Raw genomic sequence first — 14359 nt, 5'->3', positions numbered from 1 at the left:
AGTTTGGGGTCCGACACTGGGCTGTGGGGAGAGAGTGGGACAGTGGGATTAGTTTGGGGACTGACACGGCTCTGTGGGGAGAGAGTGGGACAGTGGGATTAGTTTGGGTATTGACACACGGCTGTGGGGAGGGAGTGGGTCAGTGGGATTACTTTGAGGACTGACACACGGCTCTGTGGGGAGAGAGTGGGGCAGTGGGAATAGTTTGGGGTCCGACACTGGGCTGTGGGGAGAGAGTGGGACAGTGGGATTAGTTTGGGGACTGACACACGGCTGTGGGTAGTGAGTGGGACAGTGGGATTAGTTTGGGGTCCGACACTGGGCTGTGGGGAGAGAGTGGGACAGTGGGATTAGTTTGGGGACTGACACGGCTCTGTGGGGAGAGAGTGGGACAGTGGGATTAGTTTGGGGTCCGACACTGGGCTGTGGTGAGGGAGTGGGACACTGGGATTAGTTTGGGGACTGACACTCGGCTCTGTGGGGAGAGAGTGGGGCAGTGGGAATAGTTTGGGGTCCGACACTGGGCTGTGGGGAGAGAGTGAGACAGTGGGATTAGTTTGGGGACTGACACACGGCTCTGTGGGGATAGAGTGGGACAGTGGGATTAGTTTGCGGACTGACACGGCTCTGTGGGGAGAGAGTGGGACAGTAGGATTAATTTGGGGACTGACACACGGCTCTGTGGGGAGAGAGTGGGACAGTGGGATTAGTTTGGGGTCAAACGCTGGGCTGTGGGGAGAGAGTGGGACAGTGGGATTAGTTTGGGGTCAAACGCTGGGCTGTGGGGAGACAGTGAGACAGTGGGATTAGTTTGGGGACTGACACACGGCTCTGTGGGGATAGAGTGGGACAGTGGGATTAGTTTGGGGTCCGACACTGGGCTGTGGGGAGAGAGTGGGACAGTGGGATTAGTGTGGGGTCTGACAAGACGGTGGGGAGATAGTGGGACGGTGGGATTAGGTTGGGGACTGACACACGGCTGTGGGGAGAGAGTGGGACTCTGGGATTAGTTTGGGGTCCGACACTGGGCTGTGGGGAGAGAGTGGGACATTGGGATTAGTTTGGGGTCCGACACTGGGCTGTGGTGAGGGAGTGGGACACTGGGATTAGTTTGGGGACTGACACACGGCTCTGTGGGGAGAGAGTGGGGCAGTGGGAATAGTTTGGGGTCCGATTCTGGGCTCTGGGGAGAGAGTGAGACAGTGGGATTAGTTTGGGGACTGACACACGGCTCTGTGGGGATAGAGTGGGACAGTGGGATTAGTTTGGGGACTGACACGGCTCTGTGGGGAGAGAGTGGTACAGTAGGATTAATTTGGGGACTGACACACGGCTCTGTGGGGAGAGAGTGGGACAGTGGGATTAGTTTGGGGTCAAACACTGGGCTGTGGGGAGAGAGTGGGACAGTGGGATTAGTTTGGGGTCCGACACTGGGCTGTGGGGAGAGAGTGGGACACTGGGATTAGTTTGGGGAATGACACACGGCTCTGTGGGGATAGAGTGGGACAGTGGGATTAGTTTGGGGTCCGACACTGGGCTGTGGGGAGAGAGTGGGACAGTGGGATTAGTGTGGGGTCTGACAAGACGGTGGGGAGATAGTGGGACTGTGGGATTAGGTTGGGGACTGACACACGGCTGTGGGGAGAGAGTGGGACACTGGGATTAGTTTGGGGTCCGACACTGGGCAGTGGGGAGAGAGTGGGACAGTGGGATTAGTTTGGGGACAGGCACGGCTCTGTGGGGAGAGAGTGGGACAGTGGGATTAATTTGGGGACTGACACAAGGTTCTGTGGGGAAAGAGTGGGACAGTGGGATTAGTTTGGGGTCCGATACTGGGTTGTGGGGATAGAGTGGGACAGTGGGATTAGTTTGGGGTCCGATACTGGGCTGTGGGGAGAGAGTGGGGCAGTGGGACCAGTTTGGGGCTGACACGGCTCTGTGGGGAGAGAGTGGGACAATGGGAATAATTTGGGGACAGACACACGGCTGTAGGGAGAGAGTGGGACAGTGGGATTAGTTCAGGGACTGACACACGGCATTGGGGAGAGAGTGGGTCAGTGGGATTACTTTGAGGACTGACACACCTCTCTGTTGGTAGAGAGTGGGACAGTGGGATTAGTTTGGGGTCTGACACTGGGCTGTGGGGAGAGTGTGGGACAGTGGGATTAGTTTGGGGACTGACACGGCTCTGTGTGGAGAGAGTGGGACAGTGGGATTAGTTTGGGTATTGACTCTGGGCTGTGGGGAGAGAGTGGGACGGTGGGATTAGTTTGGGGTCCGACAATGAACTGTGAGGAGAGAGTGGGACAGTTGGATTAGTTTGGGGACTGTCACGGCTCTGTGGGGAGAGAGTGGGACAGTGGGATTAATTTGGGTACTGACACACGGCTCTGTGGGGAGAGAGTGGGACAGTGGGATTAGTTTGGGGTCCGACACTGGGCTGTGGTGAAGGAGTGGGACACTGGGATTAGTTTGGGGACTGACACACGGCTCTGTGGGGAGAGAGTGGGGCAGTGGGAATAGTTTGGGGTCCGACACTGGGCTGTGGGGAGAGAGTGAGACAGTGGGATTAGTTTGGGGACTAACACACGGCTCTGTGGGGATAGAGTGGGACAGTAGGATTAGTTTGGGGACTGACACGGCTCTGTGGGGAGAGAGTGGGACAGTAGGATTAATTTGGGGACTGACACACGGCTCTGTGGGGAGAGAGTGGGACAGTGGGATTAGTTTGGGGTCAAACACTGGGCTGTGGGGAGAGAGTGGGACAGTGGGATTAGTGTGGGGTCTGACAAGACGGTGGGGAGATAGTGGGACGGTGGGATTAGGTTGGGGACTGACACACGGCTGTGGGGAGAGAGTGGGACACTGGGATTAGTTTGGGGTGCGACACTGGGCTGTGGGGAGAGAGTGGGACAGTGGGATTACTTTGGGGACAGGCACGGCTCTGTGGGGAGAGAGTGGGACAGTGGGATTAATTTGGGGACTGACACAAGGTTCGGTGGGGAAAGAGTGGGACAGTGGGATTAGTTTGGGGTACGATACTGGGCTGTGGGGAGAGAGTGGGACAGTGGGATTAGTTTGGGGTCCGATACTGGGCTGTGGGGAGAGAGTGGGGCAGTGGGACTAGTTTGGGGACTGACACGGCTCTGTGGGGAGAGAGTGGGACAATGGGAATAATTTGGGGACAGACACACTGCTGTAGGGAGAGAGTGGGACAGTGGGATTATTTCAGGGACTGACACACGGCATTGGGGAGAGAGTGGGTCAGTGGGATTACTTTGAGGACTGACACACCTCTCTGTTGGTAGAGAGTGGGACAGTGGGATTAGTTTGGGGACTGACACGGCTCTGTGTGGAGAGAGTGGGACAGTGGGATTAGTTTGGGTATTGACTCTGGGCTGTGGGGAGAGAGTGGGATGGTGGGATTAGTTTGGGGTCCGACAATGAACTGTGAGGAGAGATTGGGACAGTTGGATTAGTTTGGGGACTGTCACGGCTCTGTGGGGAGAGAGTGGGACAGTGGGATTAATTTGGGTACTGACACACGGCTCTGTGGGGAGAGAGTGGGACAGTGGGATTAGTTTGGGGTCCGACACTGGGCTGTGGTGAGGGAGTGGGACACTGGGATTAGTTTGGGGACTGACACACGGCTCTGTGGGGAGAGAGTGGGGCAGTGGGAATAGTTTGGGGTCCGACACTGGGCTGTGGGGAGAGAGTGAGACAGTGGGATTAGTTTGGGGACTGACACACGGCTCTGTGGGGATAGAGTGGGACAGTGGGATTAGTTTGGGGACTGACACGGCTCTGTGGGGAGAGAGTGGGACAGTAGGATTAATTTGGGGACTGACACACGGCTCTGTGGGGAGAGAGTGGGACAGTGGGATTAGTTTGGGGTCAAACACTGGGCTGTGGGGAGAGAGTGGGACAGTGGGATTAGTTTGGGGTCAAACACTGGGCTGTGGGGAGAGAGTGGGACAGTGGGATTAGTTTGGGGTCCGACAATGAGCTGTGGGGAGAGAGTGGTTCAGTGGGATTAGTGTGGGGACTGTCACGGCTCTGTGGGGAGAGAGTGGGACAGTGGGATTAGTTTGGGGTCCGACACTGGGCTGTGGTGAGGGACTGGGATACTGGGATTAGTTTGGGGACTGACACACGGCTCTGTGGGAAGTGAGAGGGCCAGTGGGATTAGTTTGTGGTCCGACACTGGGCTGTGGGGAGACAGTGAGACAGTGGGATTAGTTTGGGGACTGACACACGGCTCTGTTGGGATAGAGTGGGACAGTGGGATTAGTTTGGGGTCCGACACTGGGCTGTGGGGAGAGAGTGGGACAGTGGGATTAGTGTGGGGTCTGACAAGACGGTGGGGAGATAGTGGGACGGTGGGATTAGGTTGGGGACTGACACACGGCTGTGGGGAGAGAGTGGGACACTGGGATTAGTTTGGGGTCCGACACTGGGCTGTGGGGAGAGAGTGGGACAGTGGGATTAGTTTGGGGACAGACACGGCTCTGTGGGGAGAGAGTGGGACAGTGGGATTAATTTGGGGACTGACACAAGGTTCTGTGGGGAAAGAGTGGGACTGGGATTAGTTTGGGGTCCGATACTGGGCTGTGGCGAGACAGTGGGACAGTGGGATTAGTTTGGGGTCCGATACTGGGCTGTGGGGAGAGAGTGGGGCAGTGGGACTAGTTTGGGAACTGACACGGCTCTGTGGGGAGAGAGTGGGACAATGGGAATAATTTGGGGACAGACACACGGCTGTAGGGAGAGAGTGGGACAGTGGGATTAGTTCAGGGACTGACACACGGCATTGGGGAGAGAGTGGGACAGTGGGATTATTTTGGGTATTGACACTGGGCTGTGGGGAGAGTGTGGGACAGTGGGATTAGTTTGGGGTCCGACAATGAGCTGTGGGGAGAGAGTGGGACAGTGGGATTAGTTTGGGTTCCGACCATAAACTGCGGGGAGAGAGTGCGACAGTGGGTTTAGTTTGGGGTCCGACAATGAGCTGTTGGGACAGAGTGGGGCAGTGGGATTAGTTTGGGGACTGACACACGGCTCTGTGGGGAGAGAGTGGGTCAGTGTGATTAGTTTGGGTACTGACACACGGCTCTGTGGGGAGAGAGTGGGACAGTGGGATTAGATTGGGTACTGACACACGGCTCTGTGGGGAGAGAGTGGGACAGTAGGATTAGTTTGGGGTCCGACACTGGGCTGTGGGGAGAGAGTGAGACAGTGGGATTAGTTTGGGGACTGACACACGGCTCTGTGGGGATAGAGTGGGACAGTGGGATTAGTTTGGGGACTGACACGGCTCTGTCGGGAGAGAGTGGGACAGTAGGATTAATTTGGGGACTGACACACGGCTCTGTGGGGAGAGAGTGGGACAGTGGGATTAGTTTGGGGTCAAACACTGGGCTGTGGGGAGAGAGTGGGACAGTGGGATTAGTGTGGGGTCTGACAAGACGGTGGGGAGATAGTGGGACGGTGGGATTAGGTTGGGGACTGACACACGGCTGTGGGGAGAGAGTGGGACACTGGGATTAGTTTGGGGTGCGACACTGGGCTGTGGGGAGAGAGTGGGACAGTGGGATTAGTTTGGGGACAGGCACGGCTCTGTGGGGAGAGAGTGGGACAGTGGGATTAATTTGGGGACTGACACAAGGTTCTGTGGGGAAAGAGTGGGACAGTGGGATTAGTTTGGGGTCCGATACTGGGCTGTGGGGAGAGAGTGGGACAGTGGGATTAGTTTGGGGTCCGATACTGGGCTGTGGGGAGAGAGTGGGGCAGTGGGACTAGTTTGGGGACTGACACGGCTCTGTGGGGAGAGAGTGGGACAATGGGAATAATTTGGGGACAGACACACTGCTGTAGGGAGAGAGTGGGACAGTGGGATTAGTTCAGGGACTGACAGACGGCATTGGGGAGAGAGTGGGTCAGTGGGATTACATTGAGGACTGACACACCTCTCTGTTGGTAGAGAGTGGGACAGTGGGATTAGTTTGGGGTCTGACACTGGGCTGTGGGGAGAGTGTGGGACAGTGGGATTAGTTTGGGGACTGACACGGCTCTGTGTGGAGAGAGTGGGACAGTGGGATTAGTTTGGGTATTGACTCTGGGCTGTGGGGAGAGAGTGGGATGGTGGGATTAGTTTGGGGTCCGACAATGAACTGTGAGGAGAGATTGGGACAGTTGGATTAGTTTGGGGACTGTCACGGCTCTGTGGGGAGAGAGTGGGACAGTGGGATTAATTTGGGTACTGACACACGGCTCTGTGGGGAGAGAGTGGGACAGTGGGATTAGTTTGGGGTCCGACACTGGGCTGTGGTGAGGGAGTGGGACACTGGGATTAGTTTGGGGTCTGACACACGGCTCTGTGGGGAGAGAGTGGGGCAGTGGGAATAGTTTGGGGTCCGACACTGGGCTGTGGGGAGAGAGTGAGACAGTGGGATTAGTTTGGGGACTGACACACGGCTCTGTGGGGATAGAGTGGGACAGTGGGATTAGTTTGGGGACTGACACGGCTCTGCGGGGAGAGAGTGGGACAGTAGGATTAATTTGGGGACTGACACACGGCTCTGTGGGGAGAGAGTGGGACAGTGGGATTAGTTTGGGGTCAAACACTGGGCTGTGGGGAGAGAGTGGGACAGTGGGATTAGTTTGGGGTCCGACAATGAGCTGTGGGGAGAGAGTGGTTCAGTGGGATTAGTGTGGGGACTGTCACGGCTCTGTGGGGAGAGAGTGGGACAGTGGGATTAGTTTGGGGTCCGACACTGGGCTGTGGTGAGGGACTGGGATACTGGGATTAGTTTGGGGACTGACACACGGCTCTGTGGGAAGTGAGAGGGCCAGTGGGATTAGTTTGTGGTCCGACACTGGGCTGTGGGGAGACAGTGAGACAGTGGGATTAGTTTGGGGACTGACACACGGCTCTGTTGGGATAGAGTGGGACAGTGGGATTAGTTTGGGGTCCGACACTGGGCTGTGGGGAGAGAGTGGGACAGTGGGATTAGTGTGGGGTCTGACAAGACGGTGGGGAGATAGTGGGACGGTGGGATTAGGTTGGGGACTGACACACGGCTGTGGGGAGAGAGTGGGACACTGGGATTAGTTTGGGGTCCGACACTGGGCTGTGGGGAGAGAGTGGGACAGTGGGATTAGTTTGGGTTCCGACCATAAACTGCGGGGAGAGAGTGGGACAGTGGGTTTAGTTTGGGGTCCGACAATGAGCTGTTGGGACAGAGTGGGGCAGTGGGATTAGTTTGGGGACTGACACACGGCTCTGTGGGGAGAGAGTGGGTCAGTGGGATTAGTTTGGGTACTGACACACGGCTCTGTGGGGAGAGAGTGGGACAGTGGGATTAGATTGGGTACTGACACACGGCTCTGTGGGGAGAGAGTGGGACAGTAGGATTAGTTTGGGGACTGACACGGCTCTGTGGGGAGAGAGTGGGACAGTGGGATTAGTTTGTCCTCACCATCATCAAGTTCCCTCTCATTGGTGAATACCAAAGAGAAGTATTCATTGAGGACCTCGCTCACTTCCACCACCTCCAGGCACATCTTCCCACCTTTATCTCTAAACGGTCCTACCTTCACTCCTGTCATTCTTTTGTTCTTCACATAATTGAAGAATGCCTTGGGGTTTTCCTTTACCCTACTCACCAAGGCCTTCTCATGCCCCCTTCTTGCTCTCCTCAGCCCCTTTTTAATCTCCTTTCTTGCTACCCTATATTCTGGAATAGACCCATCTGATCCTTGCTTCCTAAACCTCACATATGCTGCCTTCTTCTATCTGACTAGATTTTCCACCTCACTTGTCACCCATGGTTGCTTCACCCTACCATTCTTTATCTTCCTCACCCAGACAAATTTATCCCTAACATCCTGCAAGAGATCCTTAAACATCAACCACATGTCCATAGTACATTTCCCTGCAAAAACATCATCTAAATTCACACCTGCAAGTTCCAGCCTTATAGTCTCATAATTTGCCCTTCCCCAATTAAAAATTTTCCTGTCCTCTCCGATTCTATCCTTTTCCATGGTGATGTTAAAGGCCAGGGAGCGGTGGTCACTGTCCCCCAGATGCTCACCCACTGAGTGATCTGTGACCTGACCCGGTACGTTACTTAATACTATATCTAGTATGGCATTCCCCCTAGTTGGCCTGTCAACATACTGTGACAGGAACCCGTCCTGGGCACACTTAACAAACTCTGCTCCATCTGAACCATTGGAACTAATTAAGTGCCAATCAATATTAGGGAAGTTAAAGTCTTCCATGATAACAACTTCGTTATTTTTGCAACTTTCCAAAATCTGCCTCCCAATCTGCTCCTCGGTATCTCTACTGCTACCAGGGGGCCTATAGAATATTCCAATAGAGTAACTGCTCCCTTCCTGTTCCTGACTTCTACGCATAATGACTCAAAAGAGGATCCTGCTACATTACCCACCCTTTCTGACCAGTAACGCCACCCCTCCTCCCCTTTTTCCCCCTCTCTATCCCTTTTAAAGCACTGAAATCCAGGAATATTGAGAATCCATTCCTGCCCTGGTGCCAGCCAAGTCTGTAATGGCCACTACATCATAATTCCATGTATGTATCCAAGCTCTCAGTTCATCACCTTTGTTCCTGATGCTTCTTGTATTGAAGTACACGCACTTTAGCCCTTCTACCTTACTACCCTTACACCCTTTATTCTGTTTCTCTTTCCTCAAAGCCTCTTTCCTCTAACAAAGATGTTAGATCTGGCTTTACTTCATGCATTATACTTGCAGCTCTCGCATGTCCTTTATCCTCCTCCACCTCACTATCTGCTCTAACACTCTGGTTCCCCTCCCCCTGCAAATCTAACTTAAACCCCCCGGAGCAGCACTAGCAAACCTTCCCACAAGGATGTTAGTCCCCCTCCAGTTCAGGTGCAACAAGGCCCAATTGTCCAGAAACATGAAGCCCTCCCTCCTGCACCAACTCCTAAGCCACGTATTTAGCTGCATTATCTTCCTATTTCTAGCCTCATTAGCACGGGGCACTGGTAGCAATCCTGAGATTGCAACCCTGGAGGTCCTGTCCTTCAACTTTGCACCTCACTCCCTAAACTCTCTTTGCAGGACCTCCTCCTTCTTCCTATCCACGTCACTGGTCCCTACGTGGACCCCGACATCTGGCTGCTCACCCTCCCTCTTGAGAATACTGAGAACTCGATCTGAGATCATTGGCACCAGACCATCCGGGATTCTCGATCTCTTTCACAGAACCTCTTATCTGTCTCCCTAACTATCGAATCCCCTATCACTACTGCTCTCCTCTTCTGAGCTGAGGGTCCAGTCTCGGTGCCAGAGACGTGACCACTGCAACTTATCCCTGGTAGGTCGTCCCCACCAACAGTATCCAAAACGGTATGCTTATTATTGATGGGAACGGCCACAGGGATGCTCTGCTCATTCTGTTTAATCCCCTTCCCTCTCCTGACAGTCACCCAGCATCCTGTCTCCTGACTCTTAGGGGTGACTATCTCCCTGAAACTCCTGTCTATTTCTGCCTCTGCCTCATGAATGATCCGAAGTTCATCCAGCTCCAACTCCAGTTCCAGTTCCCTGACTCGGTTTGTCAGGAGCTGCAGCTGGATGCACCTTTTGCAGGTGTAGTCATCAGGGACAATTGTGCTCGCCCTGACTTCCCACATTCTGCAAACGGAGCACTCGACTGCTCTAACTGCTGCCTCCATTACTTACTTCTGAGCTAATTAGATTAATTAAAGGAGCTTACCCGGCCTTACCTGACTGGGAGCAAGCTCGTCCTCAGCCTCTGCTCCGTCACCCACTCCATTAATCTGCTCGCTTTTTAAACTCTCCCGCTGCCCACGGGCCGACTTTCACGCGTTTGCGCAGTCGTGCCCCGTTCAAACTACCGAAGAAATGATCACCTGCTCAAAATCTGCTCGCTTTTTAAACTCTCCCGCTGCCTCACATGTATCCAATGTCCGACTTCTTATTTTCTCTAGACTTAAACAGGACATGATAGAGGAAAGCCAATAAAAGGCGGTAGGAGGGTTAGGGTCCTTCCATTTAAGTAAAATGGCTTTCCTAGCCATTAACGTTGAAAAGGCTATCATCCGCTGAGCGGAAGAAGGAATAAATCCTCCGACGGAATAGTCCCAAAAATAGCTATAAATAAGTTTGGTTGTAAATCCAGATCCAGCACTTTTGATAAGGTTTTAAAAACATCTTTCCAAAAATTCTCCAACTTTATACAAGACCAAAACATGTGACGTGTATCTGAGTACATCTATCACAAATGGAATTAATGTTGGGAAAAATACGGGCTAATTTATCCTTTGACATATGTGCCCGATGCACTACCCTGAACTGTATCAAGGAATGACAGGCACAATTTTTTTTATTAAACAAAATATACTTTATTCAAAAATAAAATTATATGCAACAACCATTCAATGACTTTCAATTCTTTACAGTTGTTACCATTACTGTTTTAACATTTTCAAAATTCAAAATTTTTGCCACCCACGTGACACTCTGTTCCTTCATATTTACATTCAGGGGGTATACCCCGAACCCCCCCTACCCCTCAACTCCCACGGGAGAAGAACCCTGGACTGTGGTCCTTCCCCACTGGGCCCTTGCGGTGGCTGCACCGAGTTTGAGTGCGTCCCTCAGCACGGACTCCTGCAGCCGAGAAAGAGCCAGTCGGCAGCATTCCCCCACGGACATCTCCGTGTGCTGGTAGACCATCAAGTTTCGGGCCGACCAAAGAGCGTCTTTGACCGAGTTGATGATCTGCCAGCAGCACCGGGTGCTGGTCTCGGTGTGCATCCCCGGGAACAGCCCGTAGATCAGAGAGTCCTCTGTTACGCAGCTGCTGGGGATGAACCTCGACACTGCCCCTTCCATCCTCCTCCACACCTTCTCCGCGAACCCACAGTGTGCAAAGAGGTGGGTCACCGACTCCTCCTCTCTGCAGTCCTCCCGTGGGCAAAGGGGTGTGGAGACGACATTTCCAGGCGTACAGCAGGGATCAGACTGGGAAGGCCCCTCTCACCGCTAGCCAGGCCAGGTCTGGCCCAAATGACGGGTACAAATAGATGAAGTATTTACCAGATGAAAAATTTTACTCCATTGATTATCTGAAAGTAACTCTTGAAATTCCAATTCCCAGGCAGCTTTAATTTTATTGTTAGATATGATTCGTGAATTCAATAACCATTTATAAATTGTAGCTATTAGTCCTCTTTGGACAGGCTTAACCTGTAAGAGGGTATCTATTATATTAGATGGATAAGTGGAGGGATAATTTGGAAGCAAAGTATGTAAAAAAAACTACTAATTTGTAAATATCTAAAAAAGTGAACATTGGATAAATCAAATTTATCCGGTAGCTGAGTAAAAGACATTAAACAATCATCTATAAATGAAAAAGTTATTATTCCTTTGGTTTTCCAAATTAAAAAAGCCTGATCTAAAATTGATGGTTTAAAAAAATAGTTAAGATTTATTTTACTAGAAAGGAAAAAATTATTTAATTCAAAAAATCTGCAAACTGAAACCAAATTCTTAATGTATGTTTAATAATAGCATTAAGGTCTATTCTACCAAACTTAAGAGAGCAGAAAAGGAAGAGGAGCTCCCAGTAAAGAGGCCAATGAATACCCCTTCACCGAGTTTTTCTCCAATTCCACTCATAAAGGATAGTCATATATATCTGAATAATGAATCCAACAGGTTAATATTGAATATTAATTGCCCAGTAGTACAGTCTAAGATTTGGCAAAGCCATACTACTGTCCTTTATTAATTTCTTCAATAAAGGTTTACTCAATCTAGGATTTTTACTGTTCCAAATTAGAATAAAATTTCAGAGTCTATTCTGTCAAAAAACTGTTTAGGAACAAATGAAGAAACTGCTTGAAATAGATGTAAGACTTTCGGTGGAACTATCATTTTAATAGCATTAATTCGACCAATTAATGATAGCATCATCCGCTTTCTGACCCACCTTCTCTAACCCCCCCCCCCCCCCCCGCTCTGATACCACTGCCCCAAAATCCCCCACCCTGCAGTTCTGGGAAGTCATGAGTGATGAAAATGGCATCGACTGCACTGGGACCTACAGAGGTGACAGTGACTTGCAGTTGGATCGGATCACTATTTATTACAACAAAGCCACAGGTACACCTCACTTAGTCTGCGCTCCCTCCCCCCACCCTGTGCCTCAGCTCTCCTTTCTGAGGACCCTCATCTCCTCCTGTAGGTGGCAAGTACGTACCCAGGGTCATACTGGTCGATCTGGAGCCGGGCACAATGGACTCTGTACGGTCAGAGCCCTTCAGGCAGATCTTTCGACCTGACATCTTTGTTTTTAGTGATTGGACAGCCAGAGACTTTTTTGCAGAGTGGAAGTGGCTTATCCGACAGGGTAAAATTTTATGGCAATTGGAGGGAAGTGTATGCGTGATAGCAGGTAGCACTGTTCTCCAAGAGTGGCGGGGTGGTGATGGTGATGAGTTCAGGGTGGTGAAACAGGAGGCCGATATGGGATGGAAGGGTTTGGAGGGTCAGCAGAATATGAAGTTGTATAAGAGTTCTCCCCCACCCCTCCCTCTTCCCCCCCCACCCTTCTCTCTCTCCTGCACCCGCCCCCCCAGGACAGAGCGGAGCGGGCAACAACTGGGCCAAGGGCCTCTACACAGAGGGAGCCAAGCTGATGGACTCCATCATGGATGTGTTGCAGAAGGAGGCGGGGAGTTGTGACTGCCTCCAGGGATTCCAGCTCACCCAGTAGTTGGGCATTAGTACGGGTTCAGGCATGGGTACCCTCCTCATCAGCAAGATCCTCGCCCAAGGTGTCAGACACGGTGGTAGAGCCCTACAATGCTACGCTGTCCGTCCACCAACTGTTAGAAAATACCGACGAGACATTCTGCATTGACAACTCTGACAACTCAGACTCCCTACCCCCACCTACAGGGACCTCAACCACCTGGTCTCAGTCACCACCTGCCTCCGCTTCCCCGGCCAGCTCAACGCCAACCTGCGCAAGCTGGCGGTCAACATGGTCCCCTACCCCCGCCTCCACATCTTCATGCCAGGCTTTGCACCTCTCACCAGTCGTGGAAGCCAGCAGTACCATGCCCTGATGGCAGCCGAGCTGACACAGCAGATGCTCGATGCCAAGAACATGATGGCAGCCTGCAACCCCTACCACGGCTGCTACCTGACTGTGGCGGCCATCTTCCGCGGCCGCATGTCCATGAAGGAGGTTGACGATCAGACGCTCAATGTCCAGAACAAGTACAGCACCTACTTCGCCGACTAGCTCCCCTTACAACGTCAATATGGCTGTCTGCATCATCCCACCCCTTGCTCTCAAGATGTCCGCCACCTTCATTGGGCACTCCTCTGCCATCCAGGAGATCTTCAAGCACATCACAGTGCAGTTCTCCATATTCTGACATAAGGTACACTGGTACACGGGCGAGGGGATGGACAAGGTAGAGTTCACGGAGGCTGAAAGCAACATAAACAAACTAATCACTGAGTATCAACAGTACCAGGAAGCCAGTGTCGAGGACATGGGTATATTTGAGGAGGATGAGGAAGAGGGGTTAGCAATGTAGAGGTCTCCACTACCAGAACTCCCTTCAGCCTTACCCCTAAATAATTTTTCCCCATGGGTGCTGAATTTCCAATGCCAGGAACCCCTCACTACTCGTCATACAAAACCCCCTTACCTCACACTCCTCCCTCACATAATCCGGGTGCTGAGAGAGAGATAGAGAGACATGACCCACACTCCCCAAAAAAGGTGAAACAGGGGGAGGGAGGGTGCAGGAGTTCCCCAATAGCAAAGCCACACCGAAAACCTTTTATCCCTATTCCCCCCTTATTTACCCCTCCCTCTCCGTGATTAGCATTTGTTTTGAGAGTGTGCACTTTTCTGAAAAGTGTCTGACCCTGAGGAGGAGATTAAGACTTGGTAGCATTCCCCAGTGGCCTGTGGAGTTCTTCGATCAGTTGGTCTTCTGTTGTGTGTGGGTCGAGGGGGGTTTGCTGGGTTTGGCTGTTGAGTCCAGAGTACATACATCTATTAGCGTATCACTCCCTCTCTCAGGACTGGTAACGTGGGGGAGAGTATGGGTCTGGATCGTAAATTCTTCAGTATCAGTATTTCCCAAGCCCCTGACAACTAACAGAAAGATGCTTCTGAGCTGGAGAGAGGGCAGAGGAAATTTAGGAGGATGTTGCTGGGACTCGAGGGACTGAGTTATGGAGAGAGGTTGGGACTTTATTCCTTGAAATATAGGGGTGACCTTACAGGGGTGTATAAACCCATGAA

General features: G+C 52.1%; 1 pseudogene; it reads left to right on the top strand.

Moving 5' to 3' along the window:
- Positions 1–12278: 12278 nt before the first annotated feature.
- Positions 12279–13970, top strand: LOC140716039 (tubulin beta-4 chain-like; annotated as a pseudogene).
- The last annotated feature ends 389 nt before the right edge of the window (positions 13971–14359 follow it).

The sequence above is a fragment of the Hemitrygon akajei genome, chromosome 24 (assembly GCF_048418815.1).
Source record: "Hemitrygon akajei chromosome 24, sHemAka1.3, whole genome shotgun sequence".
NCBI classification, from domain to species: Eukaryota; Metazoa; Chordata; class Chondrichthyes; order Myliobatiformes; family Dasyatidae; genus Hemitrygon; species Hemitrygon akajei.
This window is presented reverse-complemented; position numbering and strand designations above follow the sequence as displayed.